This window comes from Crinia signifera, chromosome 1 (genome assembly GCF_055691185.1).
Source record: "Crinia signifera chromosome 1, ASM5569118v1, whole genome shotgun sequence".
NCBI lineage: Eukaryota > Metazoa > Chordata > Amphibia > Anura > Myobatrachidae > Crinia > Crinia signifera.
Window position 1 is genome coordinate 113,191,639 of NC_139217.1, and position 17,606 is coordinate 113,209,244.

Genomic DNA, 17,606 nt, shown 5'->3' on the forward strand with positions numbered 1-17,606 from the left:
TTTCAATGCATGGGCATTGAAACGTTGCTTGTCTGCAAATAAACTTTTTTGGATTACTACAATGTCTGGAGTGCTACGTCCACACCCGCCACAGTTATATATTATATATATATATATATATATATATATATATATATATATATATATATATATATATATATATATACATACATATACACACACACACACACACACACACAATAAATACACTGTGGCAGTGGCTTAATATCAAAGTTTCAGTTACAGTATTCTGTGAAAGCAGTGCATCAAGCAAGAGTCCAGGTCAATAGGGTTACTAGAGAAATCTCCTTACAGCAATCAGTAAAGGAGAAGAGAACTCATTGGGTGCAAACCCTTAATACTGCACAGCATGAGATACAGAGAACTTCCAAAGCTCTATGGCCAATTATGCAGACGGGCAAAGAACTTCAAAGTTTAAAACATATGCACATGATGCCTTGTTATAAGAGTGGTAGAAATATATACAGGACTGGCTAGTGCATTCCAATAGAACAGAACATATGAAGAATGATGACAGGCAAAAAGTGCACAGGTTAAGAATCCTGCCAGCATATGAACTACTACCAAACACTTTTTTCACACTCATTAAGGACAAAAATATTCATCATGTCCTGACCTGTAACAGTACATATGGATTCTCTGTGGACAACGGCCTAAGGGGTCTATGTTATGTTGGGAAAACCATCCATCCATTATTGCACCGGACGGCCATTATGGCTGCTTTGAATGGTAAGAAATCAGAACAAAGCTTATCTAAGCAATATCCTGAATTTAATCATAGTTTACCTAACTTCAAGCATGTTATTATATTGATCGAGTACCACAGAACAAAAAGCTGGAAGATCATTATAATAAATTAATTCAAATGGATTCATATTTTGGACACTGTCCAACTTAAATAAACAGCTTAATCTTAATGTATTACTAGAAGTAATATTTTGATACTTAGTTAATGGTATTTTCTCCTGCTTCTAAATTGGCATTTATATAATATATAATAGATATCAACTATTTATGATTGGATGTTCTAATTAGAATGCCATATTGTAGGTTTTTTTATACAGGCCACAAGTTATTGACTAACATCCCTACGGTATAGTGACATTTTGAAATTATTGATTTCCTGAATAATGCAATGGTGATTCATTGTTTAACTTCTTTTTACAGTATTGGTGGTGTTTATGTCACGTTTTATATGTTGTGAGGCCAGGTTGCTGTAGCAACAGAAGCCCCGATGTCCATATCCATATCTGATGTCTGTCAGATTGCTCACCTTGCATGGGAATATGGTTTGTTCCAGATACAGGGCCAAATGTCATAGTGGGCAAGTTTTCAGGCTCAAACATAACTGGCGTGCAACCCAGTAGCACATGCAGGGGAGTTTTCAGGTACCCAGAAACCCTGCCAGGAGTCTAAAGGCCCTTGGCTGAAAGCTGAGGGTCCCCTCTTTCCATGGATACAAGAATTTTAAATCTGACTTTAAAGCAGTGGTCCCCATCCAAGCCTGTTAATTGCTCTTCCCAGTCAGATATTTCAGGTTATGTCTGACTTAGAGCTTTTCTGAGGGTATATTCCAAAAGCTGGGACTCTTCTCCTTTGATGGACACTAGTAGCTTGTCTCTACTCTTCCCAGAACCAGAAATATCAGCCTTCCAGCAGCTGGTTACTGCTCCAGCTCCACACACCTGGTATGTAGTTTTATATCCTCGTTGGCAGATTGCTCTGCCTCCTGATCTCTGATCCCCTAGTCCCCAATACAATTTGGTAGGTGGGATTCTCTAGTTTTTAATTCCATTAAAATCTAAGAAATATATTTCTGGGAACTGGAGATATCTGCAGTCAAGCAAGCTGTCCTCCCACCAGAAAATTATGAATAATAAGCCCACTCCACTATACACCCCTCCTCTGCATATTAAACATCCTATACCACCCTGGAAGTTATGTATCAGGGCCCCTTCATTCAGCCCAATGCCCCCTTCTCCCACCTCATCTCCCGCCATCTGTGCAGTAAAGGGGTAATTAGTGGAAATTACTGATCCAGGCCCTACATGCTGAGCGGTTGATATAATACCCTCTACCACCCGGGGGACATCAAAGCTTCCTCCACCCCTACCGCTGGAGGATCAGTAGGTGCCCCAATACATTGCTATGCCCAGGGGTCTACGCTGCTGTTGACGCCCCTGTATATGTATATGTATATATATATATATATATATATATATGGAAACCCCCTTCTGAAAATCCTGCGTTTGCCACTGATATGACCACTATTTGCCACTGATTATAGTGAATAATAACCGTATATTATACATTTTAATCTCTTTTTGCGGCCTTAGGAAGCCCTAACAAACGTTCTACGGAATTTAACTCCGGCCACAGTATATACAGGAGTTATCTCCATCTTTTTGGTATGTAAATATCCTCGAACTGTTCACTCAACTTCCAACTACCTCTCCCTCTCATCTCCATTTCCTCCATTTTTCCTCCCCACGATTAGGAATGTCTTCCTCCTGACATTTTTTCAATTACCAGCTCTTGGGCTATATCCCCCTCCACAAATGTACATGTTGTATACGATACATGCACATTTTATCATGTTTATATAAATTGAGACAATTGGATATTTTATCTGTACATGTTGTATTTCTGTATCTTTTGTATTTTTTATATATTATATGCTGTTCTTTTATTTATTATGTGTTTGTAACGGCATATTTCACCACTTATATAGATTGGTTCATCGCCCCTGATGAAGTCCCAAGGGACAAAACGCGTCGGGTCGCGGATCTGAATTATATGTGGCACTAGTCAAAAACAGTGGAATGAAAATACAATGCTGGATTAACCATCAATAAATGTTTACTTGTTTTTATCCATTTTATTGATTTATTGTATGTAAAGCCACAGAGTGGTATACTCAGCGCAGCCCTATTCTTTCTCTCTTTCATCCTTATACAACCTGTACCTTCATTGACAGCGAGGTACGATAGAGGTGCTGCTTTCTAAACCGCATTATTGGGGCCACTACCTTCTGTATATATATATATATATATATATATATATATATATATATACATACATATACACACACACACACATATATACACTGTACGCTCCTGATGAAAAGGCCAAGCAGCCTTGAAACGTCAACATGACGCCCCTGTACCTGTCCACTTTGATGGAATAAAGGATTTCACCTTTAAAGTAAGCCCGCAGAGTGCCACCTGTTTTCTTCCCCTTGGGGGTCCGAAAATAGAGAAATATATATATATATATATATATATATATATATATATATACATACATACATATACACACACACATATACACTGTACATACAAATTTATAGAACACAGAAGGAAAATGGATCTCAACACAAATCCTCTTTATACCACATTCATGCACTTGAACTTGAGAGCTCTTTGCTATTCAGTTGCAATACTCTTTATTAAATAACTCTGTTCATTGAATTGTCATACCCAGGATTCTAACCCATAACCTGTTGCATTCCATTTAAACAAGTATCTTGATGAGCTAAATGACCCTCAATAAAATATCTATATACTTAATATTTATATACTTGCAATTGAGCAGGGCTATGTCGTATACATTCACACATCCAACCTCTGCATTTTGAAATGTAATAATGGACAGTGTGACTAAACAACAAAGCATTAAGTTCATGTATAGATATTAGTGTCAGAAGGTTACGGTATAGTGGGTCGACAATGCCTCACTAGGCCGACCTCTATTGGTCGATAATCTCTAGGTCGACACCTGAAATGGTCGACATACCATAGGTCGACATTGCCAGAAGGTCAACACTAGCTTAAGATTGACTTGGACATGGTAGACACTCAAAAGGTCTACATGAGTTTTTCACATTTTCTTGTCTATGTCGACATATGGTATGTACCGCGTCCCCTTACATGGCTCACTGTGCTCACCATGCTTTAGGGACTGTGCCTCACTGCTCTTGGCACACTATTAAGTGTATGTATTATAGTAAAGTATGAACCAAGTCGGTCTACACCAAAAGAAAGGTGAAAAACTTGTGTCGACCTTTTGCGTGTCGACTGTATCCATGTCGACCTTATGCTTGTGTTAACCTTCTGTCAATGCCAACCTATGGTATGTCAACCATTTCAAGGTGTTGACCTAGTCGCTGTCGACCATTAGTGGTCGACCTAGCGACTGTCCACCTAGACATTGTCGACCTATGGGCCGCTTACTGTGTCAGAAAGGGTGGGATGGGTACAGGAAATGCAATGCTGTTCATTTTTTAACAAAATACAAGATGCAGGGATTCAAAGAAGCATAAAGCTACAAGAGAAAGTAAGTAAAACAGATCATTAACAAGTGCTACCAACAGCGCCCCCTACCCTGCAGCACTGTGTGCAATGGTACACTCCGCAGCACTGTGTGCAATAGTACACTCCGTAGCACTGTGTGCAATGGTACAGCACTGTGTGCAATGGTACACTCCGCAGCACTGTGTGCAATGGTACACTCCGCAGCACTGTGTGCAATGGTACACTCCGCAGCACTGTGTGCAATGGTACACTCCGCAGCACTGTGTGCAATGGTACACTCCGCACCACCCTGGCTAATTGCTGTATGTGCTGAGATATCAAGGGGTAAGATTACTCCTGAGATGATTTAAATGTCTTTGCAGAGTCTGGCCTTTTCTAAAGAGAAAACCTATTGGTATGATGACAATGATTTATGAATTTATATGCACTGCTCTCTAAGCCAAGATTGAACTATAAAATCCACCCTCTAACATGCCAGTTCTGAAAGCAAATCCATTTCTTACCCTACTAAGTTGGAGAGATCACCATGTCCTTGCATTTGAAAATGTGATACAGCTGTGAAGCCGTCCATACCAAACAATAAAATGCATCAATATCATGAAAAGAAAACAAGATATTGTGGAGTTTGCATCCAATGGGAAGAATAATATGAACCCATGAGGACATTTGATTTTGATGTGGTTTTTATTGGTTCATTAAATATATTTCCCATTATTATTAATAATAAAATATTTTTTAAAATATATAAATAGCAAAAGATTAAGAAAAGAGAACATAGGCCCCTTAACCAAAGTTAATGGAGATAGCATCACTGAGGATAAAGATAAAGGTGAACTGTTAAATACATTTTTTTTATCTGTCTTTACTAGGGAGGAGCAGGCAGTGTAATCTACAGGTACCACATAAGGGAGAAGCTCACTAGAACTAAATACAGTTTTCACTACAGAGGTGATCCATAAGAGGCTTTGCAAAGTCGCAACAAATAACTCACCAGGGCCAGATGGGATTCATCCCAGGGTTCCTATGGTAGATGTATGAAGCAGTGATAAGGGAGGGATCACCGGCCAATCCGCTCCAAACTGTCCTTTTTCAAACCCAGCCTGTAACTTAACAGTCAGGAGCTGATTGGCCAGAGATAAAGTAACCAATGGCGTAGGTAGAAATTTTTCTCCCCCCTGCCAAAAGAAATTCCGGCTGACATGCAACCCAGGCAGCAGTAAGCACTGAGCTTTAATTTATTTATTTATTTATTTACAGTTTCTTATATAGCGCAGCAGATTCCGTTGCGCTTTACAATAGTAGACAGTGATAAGACAAACTGGGTAACAACAGACAGACTTGGAGGTAGGAGGGCCCTGCTGCAAGCTTACAATCTATAGGGATATAGGGGGGAAACATAAGGACAGGCACCAGTAATAGCATAGCAGTTACAAGTCCAGAAGGGAAGCTATATAATACATAAGTGCCTCGGAGGGTTATGCATGTAGAACTTAAATATGATAGGCTTGCCTGAAGAGGTGAGTTTTCAGGGAACACTTTAATGAGCGGGTCCCCACCCCGTGCATATGTAATGAGCAGGTCCCGAATTCTGGGCTTCTCACTACAATAGGACATTTTAGAACTGGAAAAAGTCGAGAGAAGGGCAACCAAGCTAATAAAAGGGTTGGAGTCATTAAGATATGAGGACATATTAGCCAAATTAGGAATGTTTACATTGGAAAAGAGACAATTGCGGAGAGACATGCTTAACATGTACAAAAATATCAGGGGATATTTATTTTAATGTCTAGGTTGACAGTTACTAGGTTGACACCTTGAAATGGTTGACATACCATAGGTCGACATTGACAGAAGGTTGACACAAGCTTAATATCTCAACTTATTCTCTTTCCAAGTTTTGATAAATCTCCGTTAGTATGTATGTGAGTGGGAGGACCCATTAAGCAAACAAACAATAATACAATTACTGTACTACGTGTATACATTTTAGAATTATGTTAAATCTCCCCAACATATCTATTTGTGGGATGGGAATGCACTGAATGAATGTATACCTGGTTAGTATGATTAGAATGTCATATGAAGCCCCTGACTCTGTGATTTTCTTTTTGTCTTCTGTGTTGTTTATAAATGCTCTTGCAATAGATCACATTTTTTGTCAGGTGTTAAATATTTCAATGTGGAAATTTTGTTCACATAGTGTATAATTATACACTATAAAACTGTTCCCATTTGCTTTGACATGCATCACAAGTTCATATTCACTCTGCTGCTAGGCAGCCAGTTAACTATGTTTTATAATATGACGATGGTAGGGATAGCATGCTTGAAGAAAATCACAAGGGCAGCTCTCCCGATAAGACCTGTTCTTTACAATGATAGGACTTCCAGGTATATGACCCAAAAGCAGTGGTGGGGCAATTAAGTATCCTAGAGCTGGCTGTATGTGCCTGGTAACCAAGGCCCTTATTCTGATCGGTGCGGCCAGCACCGTGCGTCCTAAACCCCGCCTTCCATACGGATCGCCAACTCCGTCCGTAAGCGGTAAGAAGCTGTCCGAACGGACCGCACGTGTATTTCTCATGAATACACCTCCTCCATCTCAGGGAACCTCCCCCATCATTCGATGGTTGCAGAACATCGAATGCAGGGCCAAGTGGTCCTCCAGCTCCCGCAACCTCAGACCACACGGGCATTTCTCCGTGCAAAAGCAGGGATCTGGGCAGGCAGCTGACATCCGGCAATGTCATATGTCCGCCCCCTACACGTGCGTCACGGCCGCATTACCATACGTACGCCCTGCGTTTGCATGGGAACGCCCATGAAACGCGGGGTGTAAACATATGGTAATGAGCCCAAACAGCCCTTCACACGCCTCTCCACCCCCTGTTCGTAGTCTACACATTTCATGCGGAATGTGGCCATGCGTCCCGCTCGCACATGCGCAGAGACGCCTCTGCACATGCGCAGACACAAAACATCGGCGGCACGAACGCACGCGGATATTACCGCACCAACCAGAATAAGGGCCCAAGAGACAAGCAGTGGATGCTTCCCGGTCACTTCGTCTATGTACAGCAGTGATTTTCAACCTTTTTACTTTGCGGCACACTAAATAAGATTTTCAAAATGCCAAGGCACACCATGAGATCCCCACAGGGCAAAAAACATTAGACCCCACAAGAAAAAAACCCAAACATATTGGTCCTCATATAAAAAAACACTGGCCCACACAGCTAACAAAAATAAAATACATTGAGCCTTTTCATGAAAAGAAGAGACCAGTAAATAACAGCTGAACTGATGGTGGCTGTAAACTGGTTTGAGCATCTCTAGATCTGGGGGCACACTTGGGAACAGCTCAAGGCACACTAGTGTGCCACAGCACAGTGGTTGAAAAACACTGATGTACAGTATTACAAGGATATTCAGTGCCACTGATTGATCAGCTAGTCATGGCCGAACTGAATGGTGAGAGAGTCTTGTTAAAGACCAATCTTCCACACAGTGCAGCAGACTAATACCACTTTCACTAGGCACAAATAACCCGGGTCACTGTGCGGTGTGAAAATATACCAGGTTCAGCAACCCGGCAATCCGACTGGGGTTGAAAGAAGGGTTTTACCCAGACCGTTCACACTATAGGGAGGAGGCTCCAAGTGCTGCTTCCTCCACCACCCCCCTGTGACACATCGCCGCTCCGCCCCATACTCCTGATGACATCACTGACCTAGCTTATTGCCGGGTCGCTAAGGGAGCTTCACCTCGCAAATGCATGCGTCGCTCCCGGGACGGACCCTTGTTCAAATCCTGGGTGTGCCATGCATTTGCAATGTGAAAGGGGTATTATTAAGCCTGGTGAAGTAATAAAGTGGCTGGTACTTCCTCACCCTCCAATGATAAAGTACCAGCCACTTTATAAGAGATTTACTTGGCGTGCAATGGAATGGAATTTTCTCTCATAACCTTAGGCTTGGTTCACTACATCCTTTATGCATTCTTTTGTGTTGTAGTGTAACCATTATGTGAATTGATACTGTTTTATACATTTCATTAAATGTAAATAATATGAAATGAATGTAAGTGTTCTCATACTAATCATCCTCTTGTATTTACCCAATTATGTCCCTGCATAAAGGGGCCGATTCAGAACTTCTTTCAGGTCCGACTTCGGCCTACAATGTTGCCAATGTGCAAGTACAGGCCCCAGCTGCAAACGCCATTGGCTAAGTTTCTCTCCGCCAAGGCACTCGCAGCCTGAGTGACAGGCAGGCGGGTCTGCCAGCATTTGAAGGGGTATGCCCACAAAAATGGTGGCCACACCCATAGAAATGCTGGGTGGACCCTAGCGAACGCAGGTGTGCCTCTGCCTGCTCAGATCAGGCTGATGATGTCACATGATGTCAGCCAAGAGTAGTTACCAACCTGACGTCTCTATCACAGTACCACATTTTTTGAGGTGAAGTAGACGTTTTTCATGTTAGGGTTGGAGATTTCACAGATCTTTACACGGTCTTTAAAACTAAATCACTGTTTGACACTTTCTCTGCACATTTTCTGCCCCCATGGAGGTCACAGGGCCATAAACTTTTATACAAAAAAAAAAGTCACTTTGTATATTGATAGTCACAGGACAGATCACCTGTAAGTCATCAATCTTGGTAATTACAGGAAATACATTTGGTTCACATAAAAGGGGTACATGATACAGTAGTGCTGAGTACACACATTGCGGTTCAGGGTCACTGAATCGCATATGTACAGCCGCATTCGATCCAGATTCGATACCGATGCGTGGCCCCGTGACATCGGGATCGAAAGCAGAAATAGACCGACAGACAAGTCTATTTCTGTTTAGATCTGCTAGCTCAAATGGAGGGCCGCCCCTCCCTCCCTGCTGGGTCCCAGCTGCTGCCGATATCAATTCGATATCAGTGGCCGCTACATCTCTCCATATGTGCATGCCTTGACTAAAAACATATGGTTGATCTAATAATCACAACATTTAGACTATGAATTGTAAGCTCCTCTGGTACAGGGCCAGATGCATACAGATAGAGCACCTCTCATTTAGCCCCAGCCCCTGCCAGAATGTCCCCGCTGGTGAGAGTTGGCTGAGAGGGACTCACTCAGACCCCAGTCACTCAGCGGCTCCGTGGCGGAAACCCTGCCCATCTCCGCTTCAGGGAGACAGGCAGGATTAGGGGGGTCGGCGGTGACCGATGGGGAGCTCCGTCAGAATGGGGCGCGAGAGCGTCTCGTGCGCGTGCCCCCTTCCGACGGATGGCGGGGCCTGGTGGCTGACTGATAGAATCGCCAGACCTTGCAATAATGAAGCACGTTACATCTGTATGCCTAAAAATATTTCCTATAAAGTGCTGCAAAATATGTGTGGGCTATATAAGTTACTGGATATCAATTAATTTTGAGACAGAAAAAAAAGTTTGATTTTTAGCACTGCATAAGCCTATAAAAGTCATTTTTAGTGGGTGAGGATTATTAGATAGTCTAGATAGACAGTCAATAGGTCGATACCAAAAGGTTGACATACAACAGGTTAATAGATTCAAAAGGTCGACACAAAAAAGATAGACACATAAAAAGGTCAACATAAGTTTTTCAGATATTTTTGTGTCAACCTGTCAACACGGACCCCCAATTAGTGTAACGGGTACCTTTGCATGGCTCACTTTGCTCAGCACACTTTACTGTTCTCAGTTGTAGTCCACATGGATGGTTACGCATGAAAAAGTCCAAAAAAAATTAACTTGTCGAAATTTTCATGTCAATCATTTTCATGTCAACTTTTGACCTGTCGACATTTTGACCTGTCCACCTTTTGCATGTCAACCTTTTGGTATTCACAAAACTTCAATTATTTGACCAGATAATTTGCCGGCAATACCTAAAGTGATTCATATTCCACATCTTCGACCCAGCATTTTTAGTAGATATTTAGCACATCTCTCACAGCAACTTGGCACTCAAAGGGTTACCTATGTGTGTTTATAGGGCCTATTACAATGAACTTTGGCTTGTTTTGTAAACAGCATAATGGGGACATTTCAGGCAGCACCTTAGGCAGCACAATGGCTAAGCATACCACTGAGCAAAGATTTATTTTATTTATTTATTTATTAACAGTTTCTTATATAGTGCAGCATATTCCGTTGCGCTTTACATAGGGGGCAGTGATACAACAAAACAGGGTATTTACAGACAGTCAAAATGTAGGAGGGCCCTGCTCGCAAGCTTACAATCTATAGGGAAATAGGCATTGATACATAAGGATAGATACTGTATTCTTTATTGCATCGATTCCACCAGAATGCAAGGTTCTATGACTGGTTCTAGAATTTGATAGGCTTGCCTGAAGAGATGAGTTTTTAAAAATCGGAGAAGAGAAATATCAATCGCACAGAAGAGTAAAATTATTTTGTATATTTACGGACCCTCCTCATTTATATATTAAATTTTATATCTGACTGGTGAGGGTGTGCTACCATAGGCATTGGAATTGCAGGTAAAGAAATAGAAAGAAAGAATGCCTGTTGCTGGTGCACCAAGAATAAAGTAAGACTCTTAATATATAATGTTTATTTCATTTATTTAAAATGTTTTAGCGAAATAAAACCACACATACAAGAAATGACAACATTTAATAAAAAAGGGGGAAGATGTTACCCTTGACTCAGTGTGACCCCTCTTTCCCTCTACCCAATGTGAAAATATACAAAGTGTTTTAGGCATCCACAAGAGAATAAATGCTCTTAAATGAGCTGGAGAGCCTGTGATGCACAATTGGATGTCTGTTAAGGGTTTGATACAAATAGGTGCTTGGTTCAATAGTATACACTGTATCTTTCCTAAACACTGATATCTCCAATGGGCTTAGTATGCAGTAAACGTGAATCACAGGGATCGGCTATTGTGGGCTAGGGTAGGTGTACAGCCAGCCCAGACAGCTTCGTCTAACGTGCCTGACTGTTATTTGGCATACACAGCAGAATAAATGCTCTTAAATGAGCCGGAGAGCCTGTGATGCACAATTGGATGTCTGTTAAAGGTTTGATACAAATAAGTGCTTGATTCAATTAGTATACACTGTATCTTTCCTACACACTGATATCTCCAATGGGCTTAGTATGCAGTAAACGTAAATCACAGGAATCGGCTATTGTGGGCTTGGGTAGGTGTGCAGCCAGCCCAGACAGCTTCGTCTAACGTGCCTGACTGTCTAGGAGACTGCTCGGTCTCCTATGCCCCCAGTGAACTGGTATGAGAGGTGTGCAGGATTGCACTTGCCTCGTTCAGCCGCCTCGCTCTAATGACGCTGAGTCTGGCGCCAGACTCGCGTCTTGGTCACGGAGGTACCGATGACCTGGATGCGCAACAGTACAAGTAAATTTGAAAACATTTGTAAGTGGGGAGGGGGAGAGGGGATTTAAAACACACTGAGTGTGTTTGATCGGTCAGCGTACGCTTCGCTTAGAACGCTTCCTCAGGACCACCTGGTGTGCGTCCGGAAGCTCCTTTTATTCCTCCCTTCTCATGCATATTCATGAGATGTTCGGGGGTGTGTGTAGCACCGTCCTGCTTATTGGTTTAATACTGCGAGCGACGGTCAGTGAGTGGTAAACATTAATTAAGTGGCATTAGAGTTAAATAATACGGCTTTTAAGCTGTGTCAGAGGTAAATTGATGTCCTGAAAGAATAGTATTCTGGTCTGACGACATGATCCCATGTCATCTATTCCCATTGTCGACACCTTAGTTGTTGACTTAGTTTTGGTCAGATAACTGATTGGTGCTTGATCGTATCTTATATAGTGATGGTGTATCTCCAGTGGTTGCCCTATCGCATGATCCGGGTGTCCCATTAGAGATTGATCATGATTTCTGTATATATTTTATCAGTATACGGTCAGGCGTGTTGACTCCTATGGATTGCTGTAGTGATCGGGAATATGTGCTGCAATGTCCTTATTCCTAGGTCTGATTTGTTAGGCACATTGATTTCACTGGCCTTATATTATCAATAATTTCTGTTGATTGCATGATTCGCCGATTTTGTCAGCATTTTACAAATATAAATATAAGGAGGAGGAAATTTCTTGAGATCAATGTGTTTCCTACTCCTACGTGTTCTGTGGGTCGACATCTAATAAGTTGACTGTATCCACGGATAAATCCGTGTTGACGATATGTTTCTCACTCTCCCTGGAGTGAGCAAAAAGTAGGGAGAAGGTGTATGTACACGATATTGATACATGTCAGTGGGGTCAAAAACAGAGATAGATAAGCACCCATGTGGTGGGGTCATGTGAATATAGGAGGGTGGTGACGTCATTAATTGATCTGAAAAAGGTTTTTATGAAAAAATTGTGAAATCTGGATTATTCCCTAGGTAAGTGTTTGGACACCTAGATTTTTTAAAAGAATACTTGTTAATCCTCTGTGGTGATCTCAATAGGGTAAATGTGTTTCAGGACACTCTTGATGTGTCCATCCGTGAGAAACCCGTGAAAAAGAAAACAAAAAAATTTTTTAAAAAAATGACAGGGTGGACACACGTGCAGATAAAATTGTGGGGTCGTGTAAGGTCTGTAGATGCCCTCTTTGGGTCCACAATAGAGTGAATTATGCGTAAATCCATGTGATATTTATCAACAAATAATGGATAGTGACTCCAATGATTTTTCATGTTGGAGATATGTTGTGAGGATGAGCTGGAGTGAGAAACATCGAACTATAATGATCCTACATATAGGTTTTAAATTCTCTTTCAATACGGGTAGTCTCCCGGGATACATTGATATGATGATATGTCAGTGATTTCAATGGTTTGACATATTGTGCCATTTTTCAGCCTGCTTCTGGGGAAACGGTATACATTCTGTCACAATACATGGGACATCGCCGTTACCAAGTTTATTGGTTTGCTTATATACATGACTCTTTGGTCATATGCCGTATCATTCTATTTTATGTTTATGGCCACGTTACATTATGTTTAGGCTCGTTTGTCATGCGGTGGTCGCCCACCTGGCTCCAAGTGAGGGATTTAATCCCATATCTTTAATCTATGATGTTCATAGGACAGGAAAATTCATTGTGTGTATATTAGGGCCTGAGACCATTTGCCTGGTATGGAAGTCATTTATTTATTGATAAGGGAACTGATTGACATGTTCTCTTTACAGGTATCATGTCAATGGTTTCTCCTGCATGTTTGTGACCCTATAGGTAAATGTTTCACAAAAAGACCGTGTAAACATTCTCCTCATTGAGGCCCAATGGAGAGAGAGTCTGCATTAGGAATATCAATCGAGTTTCCTGTTTGAGAAGCTCTTTATCAATATCTCCTCGGCGGTTACCCATCACTACCTGCATCATGCCATATGCTTGAAGGCCTTTGGCATTTCCCTGATGGTACCTGAGGAAATGCTTGGCCACTGGTGTGAGTGTCTTCCCGGCTTGCATGTCTCTTTTGGCATATTTTATGCTTGCCAGATGCTCTGATAGTCGGATTTTCAGTGGTCTTTTGGTTTTACCAATATAATGTTTCCCACAGGGGCATTCAAGATTATAAATTACCCCTGGGGTATCGCACGTGATATATTGGTTAATTTTCCACTGTTTTCCATACCTATCAGTGTACATTTGATGGGGGGCTATGTATGAGCACACTCTGCAAGTTCCACATTTGAAAGTGCCCTTTCTGTGGATTTTAGCTCTAGTGGGTTTTTCAAAATGGCTGTGTACAAGATGGTCCCTAAGGTTTTGGCTTCTCCTCCAACTGATCTCAATTCGGTCGCCTAGTATTGCTTCTAGGTCTTTGTCAGTCTTGAGTATCCCAATGTGTTTATTGAGCACACCCTGAACCTGCTGCCATTCCTGGCAGTACGTCCCAATGAATCTAACCTTCTCATTAGAGTCTGTCGCTTTATGTTTCTTGGGGACTAGGAGCTGATCACGTTCATATTTGTGTACTTCGCTTCTGGCTTTGCGGATAGATCTTTTGCTATAGCCCCGGTTGATGAGTCTGAGGTCTAATTCATCTGCTCTGCTTTCGTACGTGACATCATCTGAGCAGTTGCGCCTAGTTCTAAGGTATTCCCCCTTGGGTAAACCTTTCCGAACTGGTGGATAGTGGGCACTCTCATTGTGGAGCAATGAGTTGGTCGCTGTGTTTTTCCGAAAGATGTCTGTGGCTAGTGTCCCATCAGTGCCAACACTAATACGTAGGTCGAGGTATTCTACCTCCCTTTGGCTGGTACTGCAGGTAAGCTTAAGGTTCAAATTGTTAGTGTTGAGAACTTCCAGAAATTCCATGAACAGATTGATGTCCCCTTCCCACAGGATGAGCAGGTCATCAATGTACCTGAGCCACATGAGTATATGCTCTGTGAACCTGTCATTCCTTTCGGTAAATACGTGCTCCCGCTCCCACCATCCCAGGTACAGGTTGGCATACGTGGGGGCACAAGTGCTCCCCATCGCAGTCCCCTGCACCTGGAGATAGAAGCGGTCTTCGCATATGAAGTAATTGCGGGTCAATACAAAGCGCAACAGTCTGATAATGAAGGAGTTTAGTGGTACATCTCGTTCCATGCTCAAGAAATATTCTGCAGCCTGTATACCATGCTGATGTATTATGCTGGTATACAGGCTTTCGACATCGCAGGTTATGAGCCAGGAGTCAGGATTCAAGGTGATGCCCTGGAGTTTATTCAAAACATCCATTGTATCCCTCACAAATGAGGGCAGAGTGAATACATATTCTCTCAGAAAACAATCAACAAACTGACTCGCCTTCTCAGTAAGACCCCCTATTCCCGACACTATAGGTCGCCCAGGTGGATTCACTTCACTTTTGTGGATCTTAGGCAATAAGTATAGTGTCGGGATCCTTACTGTTTTGACTTCCAGGAATTCAAATTGAGATTTTGTTATGACGCCATCTCGCTTAGCCTCTTCCAAGATCTTTCGATATAGGTCTAAATAGTCATCAGTGGGGTTGAAGATTAGGGCTTTGTAACAGGATGTATCGTCCAGTTGACGTTTCAACTCCTTCCTGTATGAGTCGATCCCCCATAGCACGATGTTCCCCCCTTTGTCGGAGGGTTTAACTATCGTGTCTTCCCATTTTTTGATCTCTTGGATGGCTTTCCTTTCCTCCACAGTGATATTGTCCCCATAGTTGGAGAAGGGTTTGTTAATCTCAATTTGGTCTAGATCTTGGCTGACCATTTCTAAATAGACCTTGGCCTGTGGGCATATTGAGATATCAGGGAGAAAGGTAGATTTCTTTTTAAGCTTAGGCATGATTTTACTGTGTTCATTTAGGACAGTGTCGGTGGGAGATGTCATATCACTTTCCTCTGCTAGTTCTTCTAACAGTCGTAGTGCCTCCCTGTCATGGTCATCAAATAGGGGGTCAATGTCAGATAGTGGGGTGCCCTCATTGTCCTGTGATCCTAGGATGTCACTCCTTTTCTTGTAAAATTTTTTGAGGAGAAGTTTTCGTATATACAAATGTAAGTCCTTTTCACATTCAAATCTATTCATGGGTTTAGTTGGGGAAAAACTGAGTCCTTTGTTTAATACAGTAATCTGAGCTTCAGAGAGAGTGTGGTCAGTTAGATTGACAATCCTAAGCGAGTCTGGGGGGGCTATCTGCGGTATCGTCTGGTTTCCCTGCGATCCTCTCGCCATTCTCTGGGGCCCCTCTTTCCTCTTCTTTCCCCTCCTGATTCTCTTGTGTCTCGTCCCAGGTTGTCTCTGACAGTCCTGGGGCTGACTCCTAAAAAATGGCGTCTAGTAGTTTGAGAAAAGTCGGAGTGATCGCTCTCGGATGAGTCAATCTCCGAGGTGGTGTAACCCCTAGTGTTGTCTGCAGGTTTTCTATTTTGGGGGAGATTCCACTTATAGACTCGATTGGTTTGGAAGTCATTGAGATCTCTCTGCAATTTATTCTTTTTGCGGCTAATGACTTCTTTTTCTATACTGTCCAACTCAGTCTTGATTTTATGATATGACTTTTGGAATTTCTCCAATTTCTCAAAATTTTTGAGTTTCTCACCTATACCTGAGATTTCATGTGCATATTTATTGAGCATTATCTCATCGTGCTTGGCCAGGATATTGATCAGACTAAGGGAGCATGTTGTGAGAGTTTTCTCCCACTCTCTCTTCAGGGATTCTTCTGCTAATTCAAAAGAGGGAAAGACTCGGGGTCTCAATCCTCTGGGCGTTATTTGCTGCTTAGTGTAACTCTCAAAAGTAGCCTTGTTCCAAAAAGCTTTCATTTGTTTGGTTAACAAGGTTTTGAGTTTATATAGTTCATTGACCCAGTCCTCTTGTGTAGTATCCATGCTTGTTATATCTTTTTCCATCATGGTCTCTAAACACTTTTTGAAATTATTTTGCCTATCATTAAGTTCCTGACTTAGGCTGAACGATGTGGATGGTGCAGCCATGTTTGGAAAGAGCGACATATGTTCCATAAATGTTTTTTTACAGGAAAATAGGAGCTAACCGGTGTCGTGCACCTAGGTTAGTTGACCAATATGTTAATTAGTATAAAGTGATACACATGTGTGCCGTGCTGATTGATTGAAAGTGATAATATATCACCATTAACTTGACAAAAATCGGAGAAGAGAAATATCAATCGCACAGAAGAGTAAAATTATTTTGTATATTTACGGACCCTCCTCATTTATATATTAAATTTTATATCTGACTGGTGAGGGTGTGCTACCATAGGCATTGGAATTGCAGGTAAAGAAATAGAAAGAAAGAATGCCTGTTGCTGGTGCACCAAGAATAAAGTAAGACTCTTAATATATAACGTTTATTTCATTTATTTAAAATGTTTTAGCGAAATAAAACCACACATACAAGAAATGACAACATTTAATAAAAAAGGGGGAAGATGTTACCCTTGACTCAGTGTGACCCCTCTTTCCCTCTACCCAATGTGAAAATATACAAAGTGTTTTAGGCATCCACAAGAGAATAAATGCTCTTAAATGAGCTGGAGAGCCTGTGATGCACAATTGGATGTCTGTTAAGGGTTTGATACAAATAGGTGCTTGGTTCAATAGTATACACTGTATCTTTCCTAAACACTGATATCTCCAATGGGCTTAGTATGCAGTAAACGTGAATCACAGGGATCGGCTATTGTGGGCTAGGGTAGGTGTACAGCCAGCCCAGACAGCTTCGTCTAACGTGCCTGACTGTTATTTGGCATACACAGCAGAA